The following is a 12,072-nucleotide window of genomic DNA, read 5'->3' as shown; positions in this document are numbered from 1 at the left end:
CCTGCCTCTCTGCCTACTTGTGATCTGTCTGTCAAATAAATAAATAAAATCTTAAAAAAAAAACAACAACAAAGAGTTTGTACAGAATTGGTATTTCTTCCCTAAGAGTTTTCTTTGGTGAGGCTCTATGAGCCTGAAACTTTGTGAGAAGATTCAAAAATACAAATTCAATTTCTTTGATTGAGATAGGAATATTAAGTTGTCTATTCTTAAATGAACTCAGGTAGTTGATATTTCAAGAAATGTGTCCATTTTTTTCTAAGTTTTTGAATTTATTAAACTATTTATAACATCCCCATATTATCTTCCTAATATCTGCATGCAATGGTATCATCTCCTCATTCTTGATATTGGTAGTTTGTGTTTTCTATTTTTAAGTGGTTTTACTGATTTTCTTTATTGTTCATAAATTTTCTATTTCCTTGACTGCTGCCCTTAATTATATTTTTTATGTTTGATTAGCTTTAATTAGCTCTTCTCTTTCTAGTTTCTTAAAGTGGAAGCTGATGTCATTGGTTTGAGTCCTTCTTTGTTTGTATAGATGTTTAGGTCTATACATTTTCCTGTAAGTACTGCTTTAACTATGTCTTACATATTTTGACCTGTTTTTATTTCTATTTAGTACAAAATATTTTTAACTTCCCTTTTTATTATTGTGAACTTTGGGTTTTTAGGAGCTTGTTATTTAACTTACAAATGTTTATTTTCCAAGTATTTTTCTTATTGACTTATAATTTAAATTCATAGTAGTCAGAGAACATATCTTATATGTTTGAATTCTTTTATTTTATTTTATTTTTTTAAGATTTTTTTATTTATTTGACAGAGAGAGATCACAGTAGGAGAGAGGAAAGGAAGAGATCACAGAGAGAGGAAGGGAAGCAGGCCCCCTGCTGAGCAGAGAGCCCAATGTGTGACTCGATCCCAGGACCCTGAGATCATGACCTGAGCCGAAGGCAGCGGCTTAACCCACTGAGCCACCCAGGCGCCTGTTTGAATTCTTTTAGATTTAAAATTTATTCTGTGGATTAACACAAGTTCTGTTTCATGTGAACTTGAAAAGAATTTATCATGCTATAAATGTCATTTAGTTCCAATTATTTCAAGGTGGTTGACAGTATGTTTCAAGTCCTTTATATTTTTTTAAATTGAAATGCCATTTACATACCACAGATTTTACCTTTTTAAAGCATATAATTTAGTGGTTTTTAGTATATTATCAAAGTTGTACAAATATCATCACTAATTCCAGAACATTTTCATCATCCCTAAAAGAAGTTCCCTGGTTAGTCACTCCCTGTTTTCCTTTCTTTCATTCCCTGATGTCTTCATTCAGTCTCTGTTAACAAAAAGTATAGATTAAACACATTTATTTCTACCAGGTCTAGAGTCTGGGAAGTCCCAAGATCAGGGTGTCAATAGATTCAGTGTCTGGTGAAAGTCCGGTGAGAGAACTTTCTGGTTCTTAGATCACCATGTTCTCATTGTGTTCTCACATGGTAGCAGGTGGAGGGAGCTCTCTGTCTGAGATCTCTTTTTTAAGGACACTAACCGTGCTTATGACCTAATCACCTCCCCAAGTCCCACTTCCAAATACCATCACATTAGGCATTAGGTTTTGACGTATGAACTGCCAGGACACAAATATTCTGTCCGAACAGCTGGCAACCACTACTCTACTTTCTGTTTCTATACATTTGACTATTCTGGATATTTCGTATAAATAGAATTATATAATAAGTGTCCTTTATGACTGACTTCTTTCACTTAGCATAGCATTTTAACACATGTCATTATTTCATCCCTTTTTATGGTTGAATAATCCTACATTGTATGACTATATTACATTCTGTGTATCCAGTCTTCAACTGATGGGTATTTGAGTCAATTCCTCTGTGTTCTTGCTGATTTTTTTCTGTCAACTTGCCCTATTACTAAGAGAAGATGGTTGAATATTCTGACTAATGGATTTTGCCTGTTTCTCCTTACAATTATGCCTTTTTTTTAAAAAGGTTTTCTTATGTATCTTAAAGTTCTGTTATTACATGAAGAAACATTAAGTATCTTTGTGTCCTCTTGACTACTTGATCCCTTTATCTTTATCAAATCACAGTCTTTATTCTTGGCAATAGTCTTTACTCTGAAATATCCTTTGTCTGCTATTAGTATAGCCATTTCAACTTTCTTTTAATTAGTGGTAGCATGGGATATCTTTTCCATCCATTTGCTTTTACATTGATAGGGCATTTCTTGGTTTTACATTGATAGGGCATTTCTTGTATGCAGCATGTAGTTAGGTCTTGCTTTCTTATCCAGTCTGACAATCTCTGCTTTTATTTGGAGTAGTTATACCACTTACATTTAATGTGATTATTAATATGGCTTTTTATTATAATTCTTATTTTTATTAACATATACTGTACCATTAGCCCCAGGGGTATATGTCTTTGAATCGCCAGGTTTACACACTTCACAGCACTCACCATAGCATATACTTTCCTCAATGTCCCTACCACCCTATCCCTAACCCCTCCCCCTGGAAACCCTCATTTTGTTTTATGAGATAAGAGTCTCTTATGGTTTTTCTTCCTCCTGATCCCATCTTGTTTTATTCCCCAAACCCCCCACATTGCCTCTCAGCTTCCCCATATCAGGGAGATCATATGTTAATTGTCTTTCTCTGACTGACTTATTTTGCTAAGCATAATACACTCTAGTTCTATCCACGTCGTTGCAAATGGCAAGATTAGATCTCTTTTGATGGCTGCATAGTATTCCATTGTATACCACCTCTTCTTTATCCATTCATCTGTTGATGGACATCTAGGTTCTTTCCATAATTTGGCTATTGTGGACATTGCTGCTATAAACATTTAGGTGCACATGCCCCTTCAGATCACAACATTTGTATCTTTGGGGTAAATAAGTGCAATTGCTGGATCATAGGGTAGCTCTACTTTTTGAAAAACCTCCATGCTGTTTTCCAGAGTGGCTGCCCCAGCTTGCATTCCCAACAACATTGTAGGAGGGTTCCCCTTTCTCCGCATCCTCACCAGTATCTGTTATTGCCTGACTTGTTAATTTTAGCCATTCTGACTGGTGTGAGGTGGTATCTCATTGTGGTTTTGATTTGTATTTCTCTGATGCTGAGTGATGTGGAGCACATTTTCATGTGTCTGTTGGCCATCTGGATGTCTTCTTTGCAGAAATGTCTGTTCATGTCCTCTGCCCATTTCTTGATTGGATTATTTGTTCTTTGGGTATTGAGTTTGCTAAGTTCTTTATAGATTTTGGACACTAGCCCTTTATCTGCTATGTCATTTGCAAATATCTTCTCCCATTCTGTCAGTTGTCTTTTGATTTTGTCGACTGTTTCCTTTGCTGTGCAAAAGCATTCGATCCTGATGAAGTCCCAATAGTTCATTTTTGCCCTTGCTTCCCTTGCCTTTGACAGTGTCTCTAGGAAGAAGTTTTTGTGGCTGAGGTCGAAAAGGTTGCTGCCTGTGTTCTCCTCAAGGATTTTGATGGATTCCTATCTCACACTGAGGTTTTTCATCTATTTTGAGTCTATTTTTGTGTGTGGTATAAGGAAATGGTCCAGTTTCATTTTTCTGCATGTGGCTGTCCAATTTTCCCAACACCATTGGTTGAAGAGGCTGTCTTTTTTCCATTGGACAGTCTTTCCTGCTTTGTCAAAGATTAGTTGACCACAGAGTTGAGGGTCTATTTCTGGGCTCTCTATTCTGTTCCATTGATCTGTGGGTCTGTTTTTGTGCCAGTACCATACTGTCTTGATGATGAAAGCTTTGTAATAGAGCTTGATGTCTGGAATTTTGATGCCACCAATTTTGGTTTTTCTTTTCAACATTCCTCTGGCTATTCGAGGTCTTTTCTGGTTCCATATAAACTTTAGGATTACTTGTTCTATTTCTTGGAAAAAAATTGATGGTATTTTGACAGGGATTGCATTAAATGTGTAGATTGCTTTAGGTAGCATAGACATTTTCACAATATTTGTTCTTCCAATCCATGAGCATGGAACATTTTTACATTTCTTTGTGTCTCCCTCAATTTCTTCATGAGTACTTTATAGTTTTCTGAGTACAGATTCTTTGCCTCTTTGGTTAGGTTTATTCCTAGGTATCTTATGGCTTTGGGTGCAGTTGTAAATGGGGCTGACTCCTTAATTTCTCTTTTTTCTGTCTTGCTGTTGGTGTATAGAAATGCAACTGATTTCAGTGCATCGATTTGTTATCCTGACACTTTACTGAATTCCTGTACAAGCTCTAGCAGATTTGGAGTGGAGTCTTTTGGGTTTTCCACACAAAGTATCATATCATCTGCAAAGAGTGATAGTTTGACTTCTTTGCTGATTTGGATGCCTTTAATTTCTTTTTGTTGTCCGATTGCTGAGGCTAGGACTTCTATTACTATGTTGAATAGCAGTGGTGATAATGGACATTCCTGCCATGCTCCTGACCTGAGCGGAAAAGCTCTCAGGTGTTTCCCATTGAGAATGATATTCACGGTGGGTTTTTCATATATGGCTTTGATGATATTGAGGTATGTACCTTCTATTCCTATACTTTGAAGAGTTTTAACCAAGAAAGGATGCTGTACTTTGTCAAATGCTTTTTCAGCAGCTTTTGAGAGTATCGTATAGTTCTTATTCTTTCTTTTATTAATGTACTGTATCACATTAATTTATTTGCAGATGTTGAACCAACCTTGTAGCCCTGGAATAAATCCCACTTGTCATGGTGAACAATCCTTTTAATATACTGTTGGATCCTATTGGTTAGTATTTTGGTGAGAATTTTCACATCCATGTTCATCAAGGATGTGTCTGTAATTCTCTCTCTCTCTCTCTCTCTCTCTCTTTTTTTTTTTTTTAAGATTCTTATTTATTTATTTATTTATTTATTTATTTATTTGACAGAGAGAGATCACAAGTAGGCAGAGAGGCAGACAGAGAGAGAGGGGAAGAAGCAGGCTCCCCACGGAGCAGAGAGCCCGATGCGGGGCTCGATCCCAGGACCCTGGGATCATGACCTGAGCCAAAGACAGAGGCTTTAACCCACTGAGCCACCCAGGCGCCCCTGTAATTCTCTTTTTTGATGGGATCTTTGTCTGGTTTTGGGATCAAGGTAATGCTGGCCTCATAAAATAAGTTTGGAAGTTTTCCTTTCATTTCTATTTTTTGGAACAGTTTTAGGAGAATAGGAATTAATTCTTCTTTAAATGTTTGTTAGAATTCCCCTGGAAAGCCATCTGATCCTGTGCTGTTGTTTATTGGGATATTTTTGATGACTGCTTCAATCTCCTTACTGGTTATGGGTCTCTCAGATTTTCTGTTTCTTCCTGGTTCAGATTTGGTAGTTTTTATGTCTCTAGGAATGCATCCACTTCTTCCAGATTGTCAAATTTGCTGGCATATAGTTTCTCATAATGTGTTCTTATAATTGTATTTCTTGGGTATTGGTTGTGATCTTGCCTTTTTCATTCATTATTTTATTCATTTGGGTTCTTTCTCTTTTCTTTTTGATCAGTTTAGCCAGGGTTTTATCATTCTCATTAATTCTTTCAAAGCACCAGCTCCTAGTTTCATTGATTTGTTCTACTGTTGGTTTTTTGTTTGTTTGTTTCTATTTCATTGAGTTCTGTTCTGACCTTTATTATTTCTCTTCTCCTGCTGGGTTTAGGCTTTCTTTGCTGTTCTTTCTCCAGCTCCTTGAGGTGTAAGGGTTAGGTTGTGTATTTGAGAACTTTCTTGTTTCTTGAGAAAGGCTTGTATTGCTACATATTTTCCTCCCAGGACTGCCTTTGTTGTGTCCCACAAATTTTGAACCATTGTGTTTTCATTATCAGTTGTTTCCATGAATTTTTTTCAATTCTTCTTTAATTTCCTGGTTGACCCACTCATTCTTTATAGGATGCTCTTTAGCCTTCATATATTTGGGTTCTTTCCAACTTTCCTCTTGTGATTGAGTTCTAGCTTCAGAGCATTGTGTTCTGAAAACATGCAGGGAATGATCCCAATCTTTTGATACCAGTTGAGACCTGATTTATAACCCAGGATGTGACCTATTCTGGAGAATGTTCCATGTGCACTAGAGAAGAATGTGAATTCTGTTGCTTTAGGATGGAATGTTCTGAATATATCTGTTATGTCCATCTGGTCCAGTGTGTCATTTAAGGCCTTTATTTCCTTATTGATCTTTTGCTTGGGTAATCTGTCCATTTCAGTGAGGGGAGTGTTAAAGCCCCCTACTATTACTGTATTATTGTTGATGTGTTTCTTTGACTTTGTTATTAATTTGTTTATACAGCTGGTTGCTCCCATGTTAGGGGCATAGATATTTAAAATTGTTAGATCTTCTTGTTGGACAGACCCTTTCAATATAATATAGTGTCCTTCCTCATCTCTTATTATAGTCTTTGGCTTAAAATCTAATTTCTCTGGTATAAGGATTGTCACCCAGCTTTCTTTTGATGTCCATTACTACGGTAAATTGTTTTCCACCCCCTCACTTTAAATCTGGAGATGTCTTTGGGTCTAAAATGAGTTTCTTGTAGACAGCATTTGATGGGTTTTGTTTTGTTTTTTTTATCCATTCTGATGCCCTGTGTCTTTTGATTGGGGCATTTCCCCCATTTATATTCAGGGAAACTATTGAGAGAAAGGAATTTAGTGCCACTGTGTTGCCTGTAAGGTGACTATTACTGTATATTGTCTCTGCTCCTTTCTGGTCTACTACTTTTAGGCTCTCTCTTTGCTTAGAGTACCCCTTTCAATATGTCCTGTAGAGCTGGTTTTGTATTTACAAATTCTTTTAGTTTTTGTTTGTTCTGGAAGCCTTTTATCTCTCCTTCTATTTTCACTGATAGCCTAGCTGGATATAGTATTCTTGGCTCCATGTTTTTCTCATTTAGTGCTCTGAATTTGTCATGCCAGTTCTTTCTGGCTGCCAGGTCTCTGTAATAAGTCCGCTGCCAATCGAATATTTTTACCATTGTATGTTACAGACTTCTTGTCCCTGGCAGCTTTCAGGATTTTCTCTTTGTTGCTAAGACTTGTAAATTTTACTATTAGATGATGGGGTGTGGACCTAGTTCTCTGCACCTGCTGGATTTTGATGCTCGTTCCCTTTGCCATATTAGGGAAATTCTCTACAATAATTTTCTACAATATATCGTCTGTTCCCCTCTCTCTTTCTTCTTCTTCTGTTATCCCAGTTATTCTAATGTTGTTTCATCTTATGTTATCACTTATCTCTCGAATTCTCCCCACATGGTCCAGTAGTTGTTTGTCTCTCTTTTTCTCAGCTTCTTTATTCTCTATCATTTTGTCTTGTATATCACTAATTCTCTCTTCTGCCTCTTTTATCCTAGCAGTAAGAGCCTCCATATTTTTATTGCAGCTCAATAATAACTTTTTTGATTTCAGCTTGGCTAGATTTTAGTTCTTTTATTTCTCCAGAAGGGGCTTTTATTTCTCCAGACAGGGTTTCTCTAATATCTTCCATGCCTTTTTCAAGCCCAGCTAGCACCTTGAGATTTGTCATTCTGAGCTCTAGATCTGACATATTACTAATGTCCATATTGATTAGGTCCCTAGCCTTCTGTACTGCCTTTTTTTATTTTTTATTTTTTTTGTGGTGAACTTTTCTGTCTTGTCATTTTATCCAGATAAGAATATATGAAGGAGAGAATAAAATACTAAAAGGGTGGCAAGGACCCCAGGAAAATTTGCTTTAACCAAATCAGAAGAGACCCCAAATTGTGGGGGAAGGAGGGAGGTAAAAAGTTCAGAAAAAATTTAAAAAAGAAAAAATAAAGAAAAATATAAAAAAGAAAAATATATATTAGACTGGTGAATAGAACAGAGTCACTCACTTAATTTTGGGACTATTTTGGTTTCTTAGAAGAAATTACCCCCCAAAATTTTAAAGAAAGAAAAAAAATATATATATACACATACATATATACATGCACAAAATAAGGGTAAACAAAATGAAGGGATGGTATATGACTATAAAGATGAAAAGAAATTTTTTTAATTTCTAAAAAAAGCAGTTGATACAATAAATTGGTTGGGAGAATAAAGAAAAAAAGTAGAGAGAATTTGCTCAGGCTGGAGACTAGAACAAAGGCCTGTGCTAGATTTATGGTATATTTTGATCTATTAGAAGAAGTTGTATCCCAATATTTTTTAGAAGAAAAAACCCTATGTGTATACACATATATAAAGTTAAAGTATAAAGGATACACAAATACATACTTTAAAGTATACTTTAAAGTTTACATAAAGTATACATACTATAAAGTATACATACTATGAAGTATACACAATACATGCTTTATAAAGATAAAGTATACACAAGATAAAGTTAGATACAATGAATGATAAAATATGACTATAATAATGGAGTTTCAAAAAGATTTTTTTAATGAAAGGTATTGTTAAGATAAACTAATTAAAAAACATTAAAAGATGAAAAAGTTAAAAAAATTAAAAGATGAAAAAGTTAATAAAATTTTAGCATAAGAAAAGAATAAAATTTTAAAAATTTAATTAACTTTGCAAAACTAAAGGATCATAGGGAGAAAGCCATGAATTCCATGCTTTTCTTTCTCCTCCTCTGGAATTTGCTGTCCTCCTTGGTAAGTGAACTTGGTCTTGGCTGGATTTCTTGCTGATCTTCTGGTGGAGGGGCCTGCTGTAGTGATTCTCAAGTGTCTTTGCCCAAGAAGGAATTGAAACACCCTCGCTAGGGATCTGGGCTAAGTAATCTGTTCGCTTTTGGGAGCTTTTGTTCCCTGAATGCTTTCTGTCAAGTTCTGTAGCATGGGAATGAAAATGGCGGGCTCCCAGTCTCTGGCCCGGAGGAGCTGAGAGCTTGGGGCCTCACTCCTCACTGTGCCCTCAGAAAAAAGCGCTCTATCACTCCCGTCTCCCGGCCTCCAGCCGCGCTCCAAGTTCGCCCAACCTCTGACCAAGCGTCTCTGTCTCTGGCACACAGCCTTGCCTGGAGTCTCCAAACCCTGCAGGTCCCTGCACTCTTCCAGGGGGGGTCTCCCTGGATATTGTGGGGTCCCTGCTCAAAGAGCAGTGGCCTGAATGTGTCATAGATCACAGTTTAAGATAACCCCAAGTTTAAGATAAACCCTCGGCTCCATCTCTGTAGCCAGTTTCCCCGCTCTAATACCTGTGAGCTCTGTGACACTCAGATATCCCTGATCCTTCTGTGACTCTGCGGGACCTGACACCACTCTGTCCCCACAGGGGCTTCACTCCAGCTAGCCTCTGGAGTGATGTCCCACAGTGCAGCAGACTTTTAAAAGTTCTGATTTTGTGCTCTGTTGCTCTACCTCTTGCTGGGAGCTGGCCCCTCCCCCTGCAGTCTATCTTACCGGTCGCTTTGGATTCACTTCTCCCCTGGTCCTACCTTTCAGAAAGTGGTCGATTTTCTGTTTCTAGAATTGCTGCATTTCTTCTCTTTGATCTCCTGTTGGATTTGTAGGTATTAGGAATGGTTTGATAAACTACTTAGTTGATCTCCTGCTACCTGACGTTGTCTCAGACTGCTACTCCTCTGCCATCTTAACTCCTTCCCTAATATGGCTTTAAATATGACATCTTACTATTTACTTTCTATTTGTCCCATATGTTCCTTGTTTTCCCTTTTCTTCTCATTCTTCCTTCTATTGGAATAATGGGGTTTTAAAAATAATTTAATTTTATTCCCTTGTTGGCTTATTAGCTCTAACCCTATGGGGGTTTTAGTGGTTGCATTTGAATTTATATTATACATCTTTAACTGTGCTAGTTCACATTCAGATTATGTATCACTTCATGTATAGTATAAGAACCTTACAAAAGTCATCTCCCATTGTTCTCCTCTAAGCCTTTATGCTATATTTCTCATATTTTTTACCTTTGCATATGTTACGAATTCACAATACTTTGGTCTTATTTTTGTTTAAATAGTCAGTTATCTTTTAAAGAAGTTTAAATGGTAAGAGTCTTTTCTATTTACCCACTTACTTATCATTGTAGTTACCATTGCTAATGTTCATTCTTCTAGATCAATCTTTCCACATGATATCATATTCCTTCCGCTGGAAGGATTTTAAACAATTCCTACAGTGAAAGGCTGCTATAGCTGAGTTCTTTCATCATTTACATATCTGAAAAAATTTTGATTTCATTTCATTTTTGGAATAGAATTCTAGATCAGCAGTAAACATACTGTTCCACTGTCTTCTAGACTGTATTTTTGTCTAATAATAAGTTCAATTATTCTTTTTTTTTTAAGATTTTATTTATTTATTTGACAGACAGAGATCACAAGTAGGCAGGCAGAGAGAGAGAGAGAGGAAGAGAAGCAGACTTCCCACTGAGCAGAGAGCCCAATTCGGGGCTTGATCCCAGGATCTTGGGATCACAACCTGAGCTGAAGGCAGAGGCTTTAACCCACTGAGCCACCCAGGTGCCCCCAGTGTTATTCTTTTTTCTTTTTTTTAAGATTTTATTTATTCATTTTACAGACAGAGATCACAAGTAGGCAGAGAAGCAGGCAGAGAGAGGAGGAAGCAGGCTCCACGCCGAGCAGAAAGCCTGATGCGGGGCTCAATCCCAGGACCCCAAGACCATGACCCGAGCCAAAGGCAGAGGCTTTAACCCACTGAGCCACCCAGGCGCCCCCCCCCCAGTGTTATTCTTATCACTGATTTTCTGTATATATTTTTTTGTCCTCTGACAGATTCCAAGATTTTTTTCTCTTCATCAGCATTTCTCAGAAATTTATAACAATGTACTTTGGTATGGTCTTTTTCCATATTTTTATGTTTGGCATTTTTCAAAGCTTTCTTAGATTTGTGATTTTATAGTTTCCATCAAATTTATAAATTTGTCAGTGATTTAAGTTGTTTTTCTATCCCTACCCCCTTTCTCTCCATTAGAAAGTCCCATATGTGTATATTGGGCCTTTTTGGTAGGCTGAGAATGAAATGAGAGCAGAATATTCAGGTTAGAGGGTTCAGCAGATTGTTAGAAAGTAAGGATTACAGCTGAGAAGAGAGATCACGGATGAAATAGGCATTTGGGATATATCTGAACAGAGGTGGTAGTTGAAGCTCTAGGGGTTTTTGATTACTCTGAATGATAATGATATAAAAAGTAGAAGTGGTCTGCCCTTATATCCTGGTCATATGCGGATGATTGGCTACTAGTAAAAAGGTCAGCAATCACACATAACCTCGTCATAGAAGTTATTTATGCAAACATTAGCCTCTTTGCCAGTCCTCAAATCCGCTCAGTTTGGGGACATTACATTCTCTCATCCTTGGTTCCCCTTCCCCAGATACTGACTTTGTGAACTTCTCATCTCATTTAGTTCCCTGATGAAGTGGCGACGCAGAGCGGACAAACCCGTCTGAAACAACCTGCACTTTTACTCTGACTCTTTTTAACCCTGCTTAGTTTTCATCATAGCACTTACCACTACCTGGTAAATGTTAGTGCGTGATTTTAATCTCTTCTCTATACCTGGAATGGAACTCCATGAAAGAAACATTCTTGTCTTACTTCCTGCTTGATCACCAGTACTTTGCTTATAAGATATGCTTAATTATGTTTGCTAATCAAATTCATAAGGTGGGTTTTTTTTTAACACTTGTAGTGGAATTACTGAAATACTTTGAAAAATGACATAATGGAAAGAGTTACATATAGTATTTTGAGCATTACCAACACGCAATGTTATATCAGGAAACACTTTTATGTAAATTAAATGTCATAAGACTTCTTTGGCATTTAATACAGGCAAGGTTTGTCTCTGTGATCCCAAATCAGTGGAGCGAGGTGGTGCCTCATCGGGTAGAATGAGAACAGAGTAGACCAGGTGCTTTGGCCCCGGGGGAGATCAGAACATTGGGCCTCATGCAGCAGAAGGAAAAGAAATGAGGGGAGATTATGCCTATTTCCACATTTTTAATCACTATTCTAAGCCACAGTAAGTAGGTGGTTTGTAAAATTCAGAGGATGCTAAGTCCAATATCCACTTTTCA

General features: G+C 37.1%; 1 long non-coding RNA gene across 1 annotated transcript in view; it reads right to left on the bottom strand.

Annotated features, from left to right (window-relative positions):
- LOC309862264 overlaps positions 1-12,072 on the bottom strand; it is a 50,038-nt gene that overhangs the window by 27,046 nt on the left and 10,920 nt on the right. The gene's annotated exons all lie outside the window — the stretch shown is intronic.

This window comes from Mustela nivalis (assembly GCF_964662115.1).
Source record: "Mustela nivalis genome assembly, chromosome: 3".
Classification (NCBI taxonomy): Eukaryota; Metazoa; Chordata; class Mammalia; order Carnivora; family Mustelidae; genus Mustela; species Mustela nivalis.
Note: the sequence above shows the minus strand (reverse complement) of the source record. Positions and strands in the feature narration are given on the sequence as shown.